Source organism: Thermobia domestica, chromosome 1 (genome assembly GCF_964235325.1).
Source record: "Thermobia domestica chromosome 1, izTheDome1.hap1.1, whole genome shotgun sequence".
NCBI classification, from domain to species: Eukaryota; Metazoa; Arthropoda; class Insecta; order Zygentoma; family Lepismatidae; genus Thermobia; species Thermobia domestica.
The window spans coordinates 234,797,164-234,803,163 of record NC_137454.1 but is presented as its reverse complement, the minus strand read 5'-3'; positions in this window follow the sequence as shown (position 1 = coordinate 234,803,163).

Genomic DNA, 6,000 nt, shown 5'->3' with positions numbered 1-6,000 from the left:
AAATTATTTTTTATGGAAGTTACATTATCAAATTCGCTGACCATAAAGTTCATGTGACGAGAAGATTTGGACTAACTTTTGGGTTAGTCGAACTAGTCAGCAAACCCCAATCCCCTTGTAAACAAGTTGTTTATTCAAGGTTCATAATCACTTTCACCAGCTAGGCTATGTGAGACCTCGACCTACAACTATAACATAGAATTCAATCCACAAGCTCTTACTTTGAGTACCATCGGGTCGAAGTAACTTATGAAATAAAAGCTTTGGACTTTACTACAATTATTATAAGACTGTCAAGGACTGTATGGCAGGGAGTGAACGCCATCGATAAGACATTAATGTTGCTAACTTTATAGGATGTGATAGGAGGTCAATGTTGAAACTGTAAATGTTACTATTGAAGATTTGAATAAAGGGGTAAGAAAGGAGAGGGAATCTTTTATTCTTGGAACGCTAAACCAGACTAGAAAGAAAGCTATATCTTTTTGCTTTGATACCTGTCTACAGACGGTTGGATAGAGGAATGATCAGATAGATGAAGTACGTAACAGCATAGTCGGTGTGTTTCTCATAGCGTAGTACGGGAATGTAAAAAGAGTTTGGAAGGATGAGGGCATTGACATTTAAACATACTGAAATACTGTAATATTTCGTCTTGTCGTAATAACATTGTTGGTCCTGAGTTCATGATTAACAAGAACCTTGTCTGGGATATGGTATCGAACAGCAATATCCAACTCTCTTCTGAATTACATAGGACTTAAGAAGCTTTCAAGGTTTTCGTTGTTTGTATTTTTAATTGTTAGACTCTACTTATCGGACATACCCAGTTTCTAAAATGTTGTTTGTTCCAATGAACGATATTGTTTCTAGGAAGATGTATTTGGTAATGTGTTCTCCAGTTTTTCTGCGTTTATAACACCAATTTGGTTTGCAGAAATCAGCAGATTGGGCTTTCTTGTATGCAGTTGCTGTATTTTTCAATTACTGGAAAATGTATCTAATAGTCCCATTTATAGATTCGCATGTGATCTGGAGTTAAAGAAAGAAACTTAGAGTTTTAGTTGATTTGGAGTTTAGTATTTCTTTTAGCATCGAGACTATACCGTATGAGACGTCGACTTATAGCTTAACAGGGAATCTAAAACTCATGAGCTCCCACCAGGAATCGAACCCAGGCCTCCCTTGCCAAAGGCGCGTACGCTAACCATATAGGTGCAAAGCATTAGGAAATTGTCTATCAAATAATACCAATACTTCGCATAAAGCATCATTTAGGCTAATATTATTCAATACTAAAATATGCCACACTCTTTGCGTATACCCGACACAACTTAAGTATGTGTATGTCTGTACTACCTTGCACATTAATAGCAGTTACTAAACTTCCAAATGTTATGCAACAGATCTCATATAGGGAGATCAGAAGGGTGATTGGAGCTAAATCTTGGCTATGTGGATAGAATACCCATCTTTGGCGTGGGAGACCCGGATTCGATTCAGGTGGGAGCTTTACGTGGTTCGGATCCCACGTTAAGCTGTAGGTCCACTTTGCATATAGCCTCGTTGCTGAACGAGACACTAAAATCAAATGAAATCCAAATTCAATGGAGAGCAATTTCATTTCCCCTGAGTTTCAGTTACATTTAGGTTACTTTTAGTCAATAGTAGGCCTATTCTATATACTAATGAAAAACGAAAAACTACTTATACCAGTGGAGAATCTTGTCTCGTAAATCCCAGACAAAACCTGAAACGACGTTTTTTTATGTATAAGCATATGAAAAATCCTATACAACAAATCTGTTTGTTTGTCTTTTGACACGCATCAAAAGTACAAGTACAAGAGACAACGAAAAATACAGTAGCTATTACAATATTATTACTATTATTATTATTATTATTATTATTATTATTAATAATAATAATATTATTATTATTATTATTATTATTATTATTATTATTATTATTATTATTATTATTATTATTATTATTATTATTATTATTATTATTATTGGATTCAGCGTCTCAAGAATAAGTTCCACTTCTATACTTATCTCTTTATTGAAAACTAGAAGTAGTAAACAGGGCCGGTCCCGATATTGCATAAATATAGTTATAAACTTAACTAGATACGACCAGGGGGTCAGGACCTTTCCTTCAACACTGTTGATTTCCCTTAGGTTAGAATATAGTTGGATCTGTTAAAATGTTCTTTTAACTCATAGAAAAATAAGAGGTAATGCCTTTTTCCCTAGCAAAATACTCTAGTTGCGCCAATGACTTTGTTCGGAAGTAATTTCATTTACAGTGTTTAATAAAACAAAGTTCACTTATATTACATGTTTTCTCTTTCGATGGAAAAAAAATCATTATAGCCATATTTGACTCAAACTTTCTTCCACGTGTAATGAATATTCAAACTAACGTGACATACCAAGAGAAATTATACGTATGAGTATCTTGCTCTAAATATCATTTTCAAAGAGTAATCATGTCGTAAAAAGATCATAGTGTAATTAGCCATAGAACATTAATTACTGAAATTAAGGAAGAAATAAAAATGATCAATTGGATGTTTATTTTTACTTATATAACTAAACTCACTGCTGTGCAACTCACGAAAGGCTTAGAGATGAGATCATGGAGAAACGAAGAAGGAATATGAAAAAAAAAATAGCCTCAGATATATATTTTAAACTTCTGAATTAGACAGTATTACAGAAAAATACTTACAGAAAAATACTTAGCCCTTTCCTTTCCTCTAAAGGATTTGTATCATCTTATCCATCTTTGAGTAAAGACGAGTTATGGCATTCCATTGCCTTTTAGTTGGATGCCGCGTAATCAATAGTTCTTATCGATGTGACTCTAGCTTTTTTTATTTAAAAGACCGTACGATCCCAAATAAATTTATGGTCATGTAAAAAAAAAATGATTCCGGTTAACACCTTTAATCCTAACAATATATAAAACTATATGAACTAACATAAATTAAAGAGGTACTTCCCGTTGATGTGGAAAGTTGGAATTTGGAATGATTGTAGCTTTCCGGGACTAATCGACAGGAAAATTGCCAAAAGTGGATATTTTCAATTTTTAGGGGGTTTAAAGGAGGGACAAAAATTTCCCCATGTTATTTAAATGGGTCTCTTTTTGGGGGGGGACCTATAATTCATATTTTATGTAGTTGGAATTGGAATACAAACTTGAAATTCGACGTAATTAAACGTTTTTGTTAGTATTACATAAGTAAATCAACAAAAATAAAATTTTTCAACTTTAGAGTGGTTTTATGGAGAACTGGGAAATCTTTCCATGTTATTTATATGGGACACCTTTTACACCCCAAAATTATTGAGCATTTCCTTTACGGCTACAATGATTAAATTTAACATGATTGTACCTTTTCCGGACTAACTGACAGAAAATTTGCCAAAAGTGAATATTTTTAAATTTTAGGGGGTCTAAAAGGGACACGAAAAAAATCCCCATGCTATTTAAATGTTTTTTTTTTTTCACCTATAATCTCATATTTTACGTACTTGGAATTGGAATACAAACTTGAAATTATAATGTAGTCATTGTAGTCAAATTGTAGTCATCAGGTGACAAACACTCAATAAAGTCATCCCCTCTTGTACACAGAAAGCATTTCAACGCAGACTTAATTTCAAAAGACTAAAGTACGCAATAAAGTCATCTCTGTACATCTGAATTTATTTCTTTTTCCTTTGGAGAATTACAAAGATATAGAAGGATCTCATTCTTTATATGTAGATTTAATAGATAACATCGTAAAGAACGAGAAAATATGTTATAAATGTCAGTAACATTCTCTTCTTGTAATGTACATGTGTTGTGTGTTATTAAACAAGCAATACAGATACATCTGGGAGAGAGATACGCGAAATTAATTATTATTAAGGTTTCCTCCACACCAATTACAATGATTCAAATCTGTCTAATAAAAAACAATATTGGATCTATTAATTTTTTTATTATTATTTGAAATTAAATGATCTGAGGTTTTAATACTATCTTCTTTTAAAGGACAATCGCAGGAAGTAATTACTGTGAATATATATATATATATATATATATATATTTAATATATATATATATATATATATATATATATATATATATATATATATTTAATATATATATATATATATATATATATATATATATATATATATATATATATATATATATATATATATATATTAACAAAAAGGTTTCAAAAATTAATGATACAAAAATAATCCAACTACAACCTTAAGTACAGCAAAGTTTTCTCAATAGAAGATACCATGTCTCAATTATTATCATTATTATATACACTTAATAGATTATAATAATTTAATTTCATTGCACTTCGAAGGATCACTAGGACGGGTTACAAACCAGAAATACTTCGTGATACAACAGACAAAAATTCACAGAAGATATAGCAAGTTTAATTTAGAAGAAAAAGTTAATTTGTTTCACGTTTAAAGGCGAAAACGTGTAAAATATGCCTTGGCACATAGAAAGCATATATTGCTTGAGATAACTCTACATAATTCCTCTTCTTTAAAAATCTTCTGCCTCTTCCAAGAAATGTAGACGTTACAGAGATTGGGTGCTGTCAAACGACTACAAAGTGATTTTCTGAAGAAAAAAATTCCTTTTGCATGCCTAATGAAAGAAATTGTATCTTTTATTCCTCTGATCAATTTGAGCTTTGTAACAAAATAATTTTTAAAAAATTTAAAAAATGAAAGATAGGCGTCAATGCATTCATTTTCTCTTTATTGTACTTGATGGATCTCCATTTCATCTTTATTGGCAGGAAATTTCAGACGGCTAAATGCCATTATTATTATTATTATTATTTTGTTCATAGGTTAATGTTCCTAATTAGTTTTGATCGTTTAATTGAAACCCTAAATCAAGCGCAACATCCTCTAAGTACATCAGCAGAATTTCCTTCTTCTTCTTGCTATCCAATTAAATAATTGTAACCCCACTATTTTTTCTTCTCTTCTACAGCAAGTATCAAAAACGGTAAAAGATGTATCTATTTTTTAAAATGGGAACTTAAAATATCGAATTTCAGGTCTCTAACATAAAGGCCCAAAGGGGTATTCAAAGAGCTGGTAAAAATTTAAGCATCTCAGGAACCACTTCGGCCCCCTCTTATCTTTATTCAGTTTTAAAAACCAATACATGCATTTAAACTAACACACATTATAGTAAAATACAATACAATGGTACTTCGTAAGTAGTAATGGTTTATGTATAGCTTCATTTAGTTCCCCTCCTCTCTCTCACTAACTTCTTTCTGACTGTTACTTCTTTTACAACACATATCATACAACCTTTAATACTCATAGTTATGTAACATTAAATAAAATACAAAATTGAATAATCCAATAATACCCAAACAGACAAGTCAATAGCTTAAAACATTATCAAGCACACCACAGACCAAGTTCTGAAAGATAAAGCATAAATAATAACAATAAAAAAAGAACTATCTAAAACTGTAATAAAATTTTTCAAACGTTTATATACAGCAACAACACTATTATAACAAATAACATAATAAAATTATCCAACCAACATTTACAGTACAAAAAGTCAATAAATAAATGTAATGAACAGGAAACCAATTATTAAAATACATAAACTCATTAAAAGCCTTTGATTCTGTTATATTTAAACATAATCGTCTCAACATTACATTAAAAATTTCTAAATCATCCTTGTTAAGAGATTTTGAGATATGGACATCTTATTATAACAATTGTAATTCCTGCTCCTTTTCCTTCTTTGGCGTTGGAGACCCGGGCTCGATTACCAGTTGGAGCTCATGTGGTTCGGATTCCACGTTAATCAGTAGGTCCCGTCTCATATAGCTACGCTGCTGAAAGGGACGTTAAACTCAAAATCAACTCAACTCCATTTCCTCTTTAATACCTTTTACTCTCGTTCTGGGTCAAGTATCAAAAA